Below are 13,372 nucleotides of genomic sequence, written 5' to 3' on the forward strand. Positions count from 1 at the left end.
TTCGCAGATCAAGCCGCAAAAGCAGCAGCACAACAAACAATAGACACATTAATGTCTGAATCCTCAATGCAAATACCACTTGATGTGCTTAAAAACGAACAAAAAGCCGCACCAACTACAGAACAAAAGAAATGGTTAAAATGTGGAGTACAGCTAGAAAATGATTTGATGACTTGTGAGGCTAAACCAATACTACCAAAATCCCTACACAAAACAGCAGCATTAGTGACACACGGTTCCACTCATGTGTCAACCGGAGGGAGATGGTAGATATACTTTCTAAACATTTCTACACTCAAAATTTTGAAAATTCAGCAAAGGAATTTGTCAGAACATGCATGATTTGCCAAAAACATAATGCACAGGGAAACCTCAGACCAAGAAGAGTGTCTTGCAGGTTGAAACCAGGTGATTGGATCCTGATCAAAGTACTCCAAAGGAAAAATTGGAGTTCACCAAGGTGGGAAGGTCCTTATCAAGTGCTACTCACCACACCAACTGCCTGCAAAATAGCAGAAAGACCGTCCTGGATTCATCAAAGCCACTGCAAAAAAGTGAGTGACAACCTAGACGTTTAGACGCCGACACCCCTAGCTCCTGGTGATCTATTAGTAAAGGGAGGGCTGATCGGGTACACCCCGCCCTCTACTTCTCGCCGGTAGTCTACTCATCAGAGGTCACAGGTGTGTCTGGTCATCATGAAGACACTCGTCCTCCTAGTGGCTAGTGTTGCACTTCTGGTGAGTTTATTGACACTCACCCGAAAGAAATAAGATGAACAACACCACCTGCAGACAAGATGGACACATGACAATTCACACCTTCGTGACATGACACAAGACCACATTCACCCATGGATGAATAACGCATGGTATCGCTATGTGCATGACAGAACTAAGGGAGAGCCTAACAACACTGCATGTTACGTCTGCTCCCACATGCCAAGCACCTCGACACATCCCACCTTTTCTGGAGACTACATGAATAAAACACAAGCCAAGTGCGCTGCCAGTTTCGCGGGCATTGGCTATCAACATAAGAAAATCATCATTAATGAGACAAGCTCTACCATATACTCGCTTAACATGTTTAGTATGTTTACGGGACCACCACAATATGAGTTGATCACCACCGAAAATGCTGGATTAGACAATGGAACGTGTGATCAACTTTTCTGGATCAACTTCAACGTGACAAACCGGAACACATCTATTCACTTCCCAGTGTTCTTGGATCAAACCCCAGGGAAGAACCACTCCATGTGCTACCGGCAAGACAACGGTAACAGACCGCTTGGAAGCACCACTAATTGTAATCAGATCGCTGGAAACGGAGAAGGTGCCCCTGTGAACACAGCCAACCGCTCTAACAGCACTTACTGGGTGCAAGGAATGGCCTGGCTATGTGGACAACGTGCTTATTTCATACTACCCCCAGGCTGGACCGGAGTTTGCGCTCCCATCTTCATATCAGATCACACCTTCAAAATAACTGTGGGAAACACTACGATGCCTCGATGACAACGACGAGACGTCTCTGCAGTCCAACCATACGACCCGATCTGGGGATCAGATGTCCCCCAGGATTTCAAGCTCTGGACCACTGGACAGAAAGTGGTACATGCCCTGTTCCCGTGGGTCGGAGTTGGGAAACATGCCCTGCGTATCGAGACGTTGGACTACCATTTTGGACTTTTTCTGAACGCTTCATGTAAAATCAACGACAAACAGAATCAAGAAATTGACGCTCTGCGCATTGCAGTAATGCAACACAGGGTAGCATTAGACATGATTCTCGCTGAGAAAGGAGGACTATGTGTCTTCTTTAACAACACATGCTGCACATACATTCCAGATAATGTACACTCGTCCAACATGACTGATGCTCTGAAAACACTTAGACAACTCAGGGATGCACAACAACAAGACTACGTCACAAACACAGAAGACTGGCTCACGTGGTTGTTAAGCGGCTCTTGGAAATCCCTGCTGTTTAAAGGACTTGTTTTAGTTGGTGTTCTACTATTGTTATTGTGTCTTTCCACTTCATGCGTCATACCTTGTTTGAAGAACATGGTGTCAAAAATGGTAACTGCTTCAATTAATGCTTACATCACCCTACCACAGAATGAAGAAGGTGATAATGAGATAGACATTTGGATATAACAGGTTCACAAAACCCACTAATTAATGATGTCCTGGCTAAAAATGTTTTACAAGTGGCCATAGACTGATACAGTGTTAGTGAGTTGCTATGTATATATACTGTATATGAGAAAAGATCAAACAACAGGAGGGAATGTTGAAAGATTTTATTATGTTTATGTTTCGAAGTACATTTCATTTAAGGTTTTCTAGATGTGTTTGCTCTTTTTACTAGAGAAGTTACGTTGTGCAAGCTCAGCAGGAAGCAATCACGCAGCACAGTTGTATCTTATCTCTTCCTGTATGTTTCTGAGACGCAATCATGCAGCACAGTTGTATCTTATCTCTTCCTGTATGTTTCTGGGACGCAATCATGCTTGAGTATAAATAAAGGCTGACAACTGCTCCAGGGGTGTGAGTCTCCTTCGAGCTCTCACCCGTGTGCACGTTAAATTTGTAAAACCGGTCTGGGTGTGATTTATTCCGACCTGAGTTGCATTACAGGAAAACTCCTTACAGTTTCCTATTTACATTTCTATGTTTCATGTCACTTTTTATTATTTACTCCGGGATGGGGATGGATGATGTGCGTCCTGCGCGCCACCCGTACGATCTGGAGCATATCTGAGCCATTTCTGGACTGCTTAAGCAAAGACCAACTCAGACATAGAGTTCGCCCCTACCTGCTGCGCCAGGCCATCTAGGACAAAAATAGACACACACACAAAAAAACACAAAGACAAAAAAAGGGAATTAGAGCACATGAATAAGCTCTTGTTAATTGTCTTCAGCAGGGAGAAAGTATGTAAACTCCTAGGCTGATAAACATGAAAGTCACCAGGCGGAAATCAGCAAACTGCCGCATTTGATTCCCAAAGAGCTATAAGCTGAAAATGTGATATGTCTTAGCATGGTGTGCCGTGTATCCTTTAAAAAAAAAAAAAAGAAAACATGGGGTCCTCGGGCTGTACAAAGTGTACAACCCGAGGACAAAACAAGTCGAAGACCAAAGACTCCATCTCCAGATTAACCGGACATGAAAGTCTTGTTATTAAGAAAGACAAAGTAATATAGCAAAAAAAAAACATAGGAAATGTGAAACGCACCCAGCACATCAATTGATCCCTTTATTGTTCACTTTAGGCTCATAAAACTACAATAAATGTTAAAACTTACCAAATATGCATCTGCACAGCGCTGTCTCTTTAAATGCCCTTTTTTGCTTTGTCTGGTCCTTGGTTTTTTTTCCCCTGCCCAGTTGAGTACAGAGGCCAGCTCCTTTGTAATGGCATAAACCATTACACGGCGGACTCGCACCTCCAGTGTGGTCCAGCAGCACCAATCAACGCAAAGCGTCTCACCTATTGTTAAGAGATTTTTTAGGATTTGGGGATTTTTATTATGTTATGCTTAAAAGTACGTTTCATTATCTAAATGTGTTTGCTCTTTTCAGTATTCAGCTTAAACTCTGCAACTCTGTGCAGACTCCTAAATGGGGAAGTTACACAGGAAGCCTGCAGTTCTATTTTCTCTCTTCCTGTATGTGCTCTCTGAATAAAGACTCTTTCTTTTTATTGCACGGTGCGAGTCTCTCCCTGAGTCTCGACCGTGTACACGTTAAACCTGTCTGAGCGTTTTATTCTGACCTGAGTTGCAAAACAGGAAAACTGACATTTCTTGGTCCTTCGAGCCGGATTCGACACAGCATTTTTGTGTGACCCCACAGGAAAACCTCATCGAGTCCTGACATCGTGAGAAGCCCGCGCTGAAGTCTGTTGACAGCTCCTGTCCAGGTACAGGATAAAGTCCAGAGACGTGAATTCGGCTTCTGGCCAGCGTTCTTATAAGTGGTCCACGGCGGTGGGGGTCGATGAGGTAGACCTGAGAGACCGGCAGCAACCAGGTGAATATTAACACTCAGACACCTCGCGTAAAACGTCTAGGCTCACCCAGAGGGGTTGGTAGCATTCCTAAAAGTAAACGCTCGCCTGAAAAAGGGGCTGGAAGCTATTTTAGGGGGCATTCCTAAAAGTAAACGCTCGCCTGAAAAAGGGGCTGGAAGCTATTTTAGGGGGATTTCTAAATGTAAACGCTCCCCTGAAAAAGGGGCTGGAAGCTATTTTAGAAGGGTTTCTAGAAGTAAACGCTCGCCTGGAAGGGGCTGGAAGCTATTTTAGATAAACCTGGTCCGTAAGACGTAGTGCGCGTTGAAAAGGTATTGTTGTTGTTTCATTTTTGTTGGTCGAATAAGTTGATTTTACAGCACAATAAGGAGGCTGAACTATTCCACTATTTTGTTTGCTGTTGGCCACCCAAGTACTGGTGAAAAGAGAGAAACAGGTCGTGTTTCATCACGTAAAGGTGACACCGCTTTCAAGAATAGCTTGAAAGTAGAAGGCCGTGTCAACTACCTCTCTCGATTCTCGTGCCAGAGAAGGTGCCGCAGTTGTGTAGTTGTAAAGTAGTAAAATTAAAAGGATTAAATGGGTAACTCACTGCTGACGAGCAGTGGATAGAAAAGAAACGTCCAGGTGCCGGACAAATTAGTGCATATAGATGGAGAAATCCAAAGAAAACCTAAATGTCCCACGTGGGAGGGAAAATGCATTGACTAAATTATAAGAAACCCTCCAAGCAGAAATAAATACTGAAAAGGAAGCTAAAAAGAAATCAAAGAGTACACAAGAGTTGTAATATTTTAAAGCATGGAAAGAGGAATGAAGTGGAATAAACAAAAGGTTAAATTAAGGTTAACTTAAATTAGAGCGGAGCTTATCTGCGATAAGCATGATAATGGGAGATAATAGGAAGGTTAACAACCTGTAAACTGGTATTAACAATGAAACATAGTTGGCATGACGACCGTGCCTAGAATGAATAGAATGCATGAAACCAGATAATTCACAAAGAAAATATATCAAATAAAAAAGAGAGATGCATAAGGTGTATTAAGGCTGTGTCATTGTTCAGCCAAGGAAAATGTCTCCAGCTTGGGAAGGTGTGAAGCTGCAGGTTCACACAGACCCGTGATGGATACATAATAAAATATAAACTGATATACTATTGTATATTAGTAGTAAAGTAGTGTATTGTAATATACTCTTGCTGTTATACAAAAGGAAACACGATAATAATGATAACATTAATAATGACATACTATTAATAAGAAGAGGCACCTCAGTCAGTTATGATGTGAGGTGGAAGATTGTTAAAAATAGTCTGATTCAAGCTCAAGGTTTGCTCAAACTCAGTACAATGATATAGGAAATGAAGAAAATAAGGAAATAACTACACTAATCAGGTGCATAGAGACACTTGAACTGGTTGTAAACCTGTCATCCTAGATGAGACCTTGTTGAAATGAAGAGCAAACCTATACTAACAACTTATGAGAAGCTGAAATAAATATGTGGACACTACCAAGCTAATGAGGAGCAGTGACGCGCATGGAGATGCTGGTTTTGCTCACCACAATTGTATAAATAGAGTTTGAATTCATTACTGTGGATGTACAGTGAGTGACCTCTATATATCTTGAAAAGCATGTCTGAAATACTCGTATGAAAGCATATTTTGAGTGATTTTAACTGTGTGAATGCTGTGAGTAGTAGGTTTTGAGTGATTTGTACAAAAATAATAAAACATAAGTAATAATGACACTACAAAGGTTTATAGTAGAGTGAGTGAACAAGTGGAAGTTTGAGTGTGTGTGATGATACCTGATGTCTGAAAGGGCTCTATTCAGGAGTGTGAGCGTGACATAAAGGTGTTGGTTTTAGATCAAGATTTAGCAGAATTAAAGAGGGTTTATAGACTATGAATACAAAGAGAAACAAAAGAGTTCGATTAGTCTGCAGAAACAGGAAATATGTATATAAATATATATGTGTGCCTGTGGTGTGTCAAGACAGCCCACAGAGAGAAACAGAACTCTATGAATAGACTCTATGAATAGAATGAATAGACAACACATACTCAAATTGTTATATTTTTGGAAAGGGTCAGAAGAGATCATTTGAACTTAGAACTCAGTGATATGATGCATGAATTAAACCTTATGGCAATAAACACTTGCAATGAAGAAAGCAGCTTACACTCAATTAATATGAACGCAAAGCCTTAGGCCATAGGCAATTTGTTTTATTTTTGTTTGTTTGCTTAGTGAGTTTGGAAAACAGTTCAGAGGTCACTGAAGGCAATAACTTGGCAGACCAAAGCCGCAAAAGCAGCAGCACAACAAACTATAGACACATTAATGTCTGACTCCTCAATGCAAATACCACTTGATGTGCTTATAAACTAGAGAACAAAAGAGGTGGTTAAAAGGTGGAGCACAGCCAGAAAATAATTTGATGACTTGTAATAGCAAACCAATACTACCAAAGTCCCTACACAAATCAGCAGCATTTTTGTCAACAGGAGGGGGGGTAGGAGTGGTAGATAAGATTTCGGAAATTTGTCGGAACATGCATGATTTGCCAAAAACATAATGCACATAATGCGCATAATGCACACCACCTCATCCTTTTCATACAATCCACATGAGTTTTATTGAGCTAAATGAAAGCCAAGGCTCAGAATACGCTCTAGTGATCATAGACGTGATCTCAAAATGGCCAGAAATCTATCCAGTAAAAAAGCAGACGCCATCTCAGTAGCAAAATGTTTGTGCAGCCATTTTATTTCAATATATGGCATCCCCACTCTGATAAGATCAGACAATGGGACACATATTGTTAATGAAGTAATCAGTAAGGTCTCTGAAGCACTAGGAAATAAAACAGAGATGAGAAAATGCATGGAAGAAACAGGGAGACCATGGCCTGAGTGTATAGACCTGGTAAAAATGTGGATGAGACTGACACAAAGTTCTCAGAAACTCACAACTTGAAATTATTTGAAAATAAAGAGATTGTTCTAAACAACTCTCCAGTATCTTGCAGGTTGAAACCAGGTGATTGGATCCTGATCAAAGTACTCCAAAAGAAAAATTGGAGTTCACCAAGGTGGGAAGGTCCTTATCAAGTGCTACTCACCACACCTACTGCCTGCAAGATAGCAGAAAGACCGTCCTGGATCCATCAAAGCCACTGCAAAAAAGTGAGTGACAACCTAAACGTTTAGACGCCGACACCCCTAACTCCTGTATGGTGATCTATTGGTGGAGGGAGGGCTGATCGGGTATACCCCGCCTTCTTCTTCTTGCCAGTAGTCTACTCATCAGAGGTCACAGGTGTGTCTGGTCATCATGAAGACACTCGTCCTCCTAGTGGCTAATGTTGCACTCCTGGTGAGTTTATTAACACTCACCCGAAAGACAGAAGATGAACAACGCATGGTATCGATATATACATGACAGCACACCCAGAAAAGACTGCTATGTTTGCCCCTATATGCCCCCAGCGACACAGTACGCCACCTTGTATGCGAAGGGAATGGACATAGTTCAGGCAAAGTGTGCCGCGAGCTACTCCAGTCGTGGGTATCAATTCCAGGGAATCGTGGTCAACCGTGAGGAACCTCTCCAGATAGGACGAAATGGCACATGTGACGAATGGTTCTGGGTTGACCTGAAAGTGAAGCACAGAAGTAAGGCTAATTCCCAGTCTTTCTTGAAAACAATGGGAATTTGAGCCACAGCCTATGCTACCGCCAAGAGAACGGATCCACGCCAATGGGAAGCACCACCAACTGCAAAGCAGTAAAGACACACGCTCCTGGAGGGCCCGTGAAGAGCAGCAACATCTCAAATGGCACCTTCTGGGTGCAAGGGATGGCCTGGGATATCCTTCCTGGGAATTGGACAGGTCAGTGCGCTCCCATTTTCATATCTGACCACACTTTCAAGATAACCATGGACGCCACGTCAACTTCAACGTCAACAACAAGGAAAAGACGAAGCACCCCGGACCTCAAGCAGCATGATTCCGTATGGGGTTCCGATGTCCCAGAGGAATTTAAACTTTGGACTGAAAGACAAAAGGTTCTGAATGCTTCATGTAAATTCAACGACAAACGGGATGCAACACAGGGTAGCATTGGACATGATTCTCGCCGAGAAAGGAGAAAGGTGTCCTCTTTAACAACACATGTTGCACATACATTCCAGATAATGTGCACTCACCGAACATGACTGATGCTCTGAAAACCCTCAGACAACTTCTGGATGCACAACAACGAGACTATGCCGCAAACACAGAAGACTGGCTTATGTGGCTTTTAAGCGGCTCTTGGAAGTACCTGCTGATTAAAGGACTTGTTTTTGTTGGTGTTATAATACTGTTATTCTGCTTCAATTCATGCTTACATCACCCTGTCACAGAATGAAGAAGATGATAATGAGATAGACACTTAGATATAACATATTCACGAAACCCACTGTTTTATGATGTCTTCGCTAAAAATGTTTACAAGTGGCCATAGACTGATACAATAAGCTATGAACTGTACATATACATATGTACAACAGGAGGGAATGTTAAGAGATTTTTTAGGATTTTGGGATTTTTATTATGTTATGCTTAAAAGTACGTTTCATTATCTAAATGTGTTTGCTCTTTTCAGTATTCATCTTAAACTCTGCAACTCTGTGCAGACTCCTAAATGGGGAAGTTACACAGGAAGCCTGCAGTTCTATTTTCTCTCTTCCTGTATGTGCTCTCTGAATAAAGACTCTTTCTTTTTATTGCATGGTGCGAGTCTCTCCCTGAGTCTCGACCGTGTACACGTTAAACCTGTCTGAGCGTTTTATTCTGACCTGAGTTGCAAAACAGGAAAACTCCTGACACCTATAGACACATTTTATGAGATGGAATTAGCGTGTCTCATGTCTTAAATGTGTATGCAAGTGCTTGTGTTTACTTCATGTAATTGATGATAGAAACATGTCATTTAGTTTTCCCTAAAGCCTGATTTTCAAGTCATACAAAGAATAAACCAAAGTATTGGCAGTACAATGTATTTCTATTCCCTTTTGTTGGATATTCATTTGTTAGTTCTTGTAACTGCTAAAAGTGTTTACTAGTTTTTGCCTGTCACATATATTTGTTATACCATGTAAACTGTGAAATTTCAAGATTTTCAAACTTGCCTTGTAATAGTGGCCTCACAGAGTCTCTGGAATCTACAGAAAAAAAATTCACAACAAGATGACATTCAGGAGTATAAATTGGGGTTTTTTTTAGATAAGAGTACAATGACATTGTGATGCAGCTTTAAAGCTTTTTTAAAAGCATACCATCTATAGGGAAGACATCAGACTCTGCATGCTGGTGAGATCGCAAAGATGTGTGGGGCATTATGATGGTTGCTATCAGTGGGCTGGGGGGCAGACTGCGGAGTGATGAGGGCTGTTTAGAAAAAGATAATTTTTTAAGTATTTAAGAATACAGACAACTCAGACACATATCTGTGTCTGACACGAGGACACAGATATGTACACAGACACTAGACAGTATTTTATTACCTGGTATTTTCACTCGAGGGGCCTGGGGAAACCGTTTTTTGGTAGGCTGCTCATCCTCTGAGTCCGTATATGTGTACAGGGGATTTGGTCTAAAGAAAAGAAATTAAAAACGGTCTTAAGTAATTGTAAATATGCTTTTGGCATATTGTTTCCTAAAGTTAGTTTGATTTCTAACAACACACACAGGAAACAGAGACGTGCAAGATGGTACAGTATACAATGAATTTTTGAAGTGCACAAGTGTACACGGCTTTGCATTTTTAAAAAGTTTACAAACTTCCACTTTTTGGACTATATTATGTGGTGATATTGCAGTATGCAAGCACCACAGATATGTATAAAAGACAAGATCATAAATTCTTAACAATCAAAGATATGTTTGTGAATAAAAGGGTTTTACTTGTGCTAGGGCTGTTCGATATAACGATATATATCGGATGATGATAGAAAAACGTCTATCGTTTCATTTTACGCTATCGTTTGTTTCGTGGTGTCACAAAATAAACTGTTTACAGTGTGGTGGACCACTGGAGGGCTCCACTCACACCCAGTCCTCAGGAAGTGTTGTTGTTATGTTTTGGGGGGAAAAGAGTTCAGTTCTGTGGTGATGAGATTAAACGACGAGTGATAATCGAGAGCTCTCGTGTCGTCTGTGTTTCCCTCCACATTGGTGACCCCTGACTCGAACATGCTGCAGTCCGATGATGGCACCGACTCCGCTCTGGATGCATCAGCAGCCGCCAGCCCTCTGCCTCCGGCTGCGGCTGCGTTTGCTGTGCCGCTCGAGCTGCCGGACTTTTGGCTTCACGATCCCCCGTCGTGGTTTGTGCACGTGGAGGCTCAGTTCGCCCTTCGTGGCATCTCGGCTGACGACACGAAATATCACCAGGTGGTGGCCTCTCTCGACCCGCTAGCCACCCGTCGTGCGTTGCCTCTCCTCCGGGACCCACCTGCCCGAGGGAAGTACGCCGCCCTTAAGGAGCTGCTTCTTCAGCGCTATGCCCTCTCCGACCCAGAGCGAGCCGAGAAGCTCCTCTCCCTCTCAGGCCTGGGTGGCGGTACGGCTCTCGAACTGATGGAGCGCATGCTGTCCTTTCTCGGTCCGGACGACGGGGGATTCCTGTTCGCCCACATCTTCCTCCGACAGCTGCCAGCGGCCGTGAGAGCCGGCCTCGCCAACTCTCCACTTCTGGGCACGAAGGATTATCGCTCCCTGGCTGAGGACGCGGATCGTATTCTCTTGGCTACCCGTGCTTTCCACGATCACGACCTAGTTCCAGCCTCGCCTCCTACTTCCCCGCTGACCTGCCCCGACGTGTCCGCTCCTTCGCTGGCGGCAAAGGTCGCGGCACAGCCACACCGCGGACGGAACCTCTGTTTCTACCATCAGCGTTTTGGCCCCAGAGCGCGCTGCTGTTTGCTGCCTTGTGTTTTTCCTACCCTGGGTCACGGGACCCGACAGCGCGCTGTAGCGGCCGCGACCGCTGGCGACAAAGAAAAGCTGCTCTTCATAGAAGATTCGCGCTCCGGGAGACGTTTCCTGGTCGACTCCGGCTCACAGAAGAGCCTCCTTCCCCCGTCCGGCGCCGACAGTTTAGCAGTGGGCTGCGGACTGCAGCTCATTGCGGCTAATGGCTCTCCCATCGCAACGTTCGGGGAAAGGTTCGTGACTGTTTGTTTTCATGGTCGGGATTTCCAATGGACCTTTGTTGTTGCCGCTAGCTCTGTTCCTATTTTGGGCGCTGATTTTCTTTGTGCTCACGGACTGCTGGTCAATTTCGCTAACAGACGCTTAATTGACGCCCAGTCTTTTTCTTCAGTACCCTGTTTCACTCACGCCATCGAGCCCCTTAATCGGGCTAATTTGGTGACTTCTGGGAATGTTTTTCAGCGTTTGCTCTCTGAGTTCCCTTCACTGACTGTTCCTAATTTCTCAAACACGGCAACGAAGCACGGGGTTGAACATTATATTCCAACGGTCGGTCCCCCGGTGTTCGCACACGCGCGCCGCCTCGACCCCGCGAAACTCTCTGTCGCTCGGGAAGAGTTTACCGCCATGGAGCGCCTCGGCATTGTGCAGCGCTCAAATAGTGCCTGGGCCTCTCCGCTACACATGGTGCCCAAGTCCGACGGTCGGTGGCGGCCGTGTGGGGATTTTCGCCGTTTGAATAATGTCACGGAGAACGACCGTTACCCCATTCCCCACATACAGGATTTTTCCGCCCACCTCGCCGGCACCTCGATTTTTTCTAAAATCGACTTAGTGCAGGGGTATCACCAGGTTCCCGTGCGCGCCGAAGACGTCCCGAAAACTGCCGTTATTACCCCTTTCAGCCTGTTTGAATCTTTGCGCATGCCGTTCGGCCTGAAAGGCGCCGCCCAGACTTTTCAGCGGTTGATGGACTCTGTCTTGCGCGGGCTGCCTTTCGTCTTCGTGTACCTTGACGATATATTGGTGGCCAGCTGTTCTGAGAGTCACCACGTGTCGCATTTGCGTCAGGTTTTCCAGCGCTTGGCGGCACACGGCCTGATCGTCAACCCCTCCAAGTGCCAGTTCGGCTTGCCGGTTCTGGATTTCTTGGGCCATCGCATTTCCGCTGACGGTGTGGTTCCGTTGCCGGACAAGGTCCGGGCCGTTTCGGCTTTTCCGCGTCCCGCGTCCGTTAAAGCACTGCAGGAGTTCTTGGGGATGATCAATTTCTACAACCGCTTTCTCCCCAGAGCCGCGCACCTGCTGCAGCCTCTCTATGCTGCCTTGAAGGGTAAAACTGCTAAGGACCCGATTGATTGGCTCCCTGAACGCATCCAGGCGTTTTCTGATGCCAAGGCCGCGCTGGCAAACGCCGCCCTGCTTGCCCACCCGTTTCCATCGGCGGAGATCGCGTTGACCACCGATGCGTCGGATGTGGCGGTGGGCGCAGTTTTGGAGCAGCGGGTCTCCGGTGTCTGGCAACCGCTTGCCTTTTTCAGTCGCACGCTTAGGGACAGTGAGCGCAAATATAGCGTTTTTGACAGGGAGTTGCTTGCCCTGCACCTTGCGACCCGGCATTTTAGTTTTTTCTCGAGGGTCAGAGTTTCACCGCATACGTTGATCATAAACCCTTGACATTCGCGATGTCCAAGGTCTCTGACCCGTGGAGCGGGCGCCAGCAGCGCCAGCTGGCAGCCATTTCCGAGTTCACAACTGACATTCAGCACGTGGCTGGTAAGTCCAACTGCGTGGCCGACTGTCTATCCCGCGCGCTGGTTTCTCCCGTTTATGTTGGCATAGACTTTGACGCTATGGCCGCTGATCAACGGGCGGACCCGGACGTCCTTGCCCTTCGGTTTGAGCAAACGGGCCTTGTACTGGAGGAATGGCGGGCCTAGCCTGCTTTGTGATGTTTCCACCGGCCGACCACGCCCTGTAGTTCCACTTTCGTGGTGTCGTCGTGTTTTCGACTCCGTACACGCTCTCTCTCATCCAGGCGTCCGGGCCTCGGTCAAGCTGGTCAGCTCTAGGTTTGTTTGGCCGGGCCTTCGTAGATCGGTGAAAGAATGGGCAGCGGCGTGCATCCCATGCCAACGCGCTAAGATCCATAGGCACACTCAGGCGCCCCTCGAATCCTTCCGCGTCCCAGGGAGGCGTTTTGATCATGTACATGTGGATCTGGTTGGTCCCCTGCCGCAGTCACAAGGTTTCACGCACCTTTTGACTGTGGTGGACCGCACAACCCGTTGGCCTGAGGCAGTGCCACTGGCGTCCACTACAGCTGCAGCAGTG

The sequence above is a fragment of the Oreochromis niloticus genome, linkage group LG3 (genome assembly GCF_001858045.2).
Source record: "Oreochromis niloticus isolate F11D_XX linkage group LG3, O_niloticus_UMD_NMBU, whole genome shotgun sequence".
Taxonomy (NCBI): Eukaryota; Metazoa; Chordata; class Actinopteri; order Cichliformes; family Cichlidae; genus Oreochromis; species Oreochromis niloticus.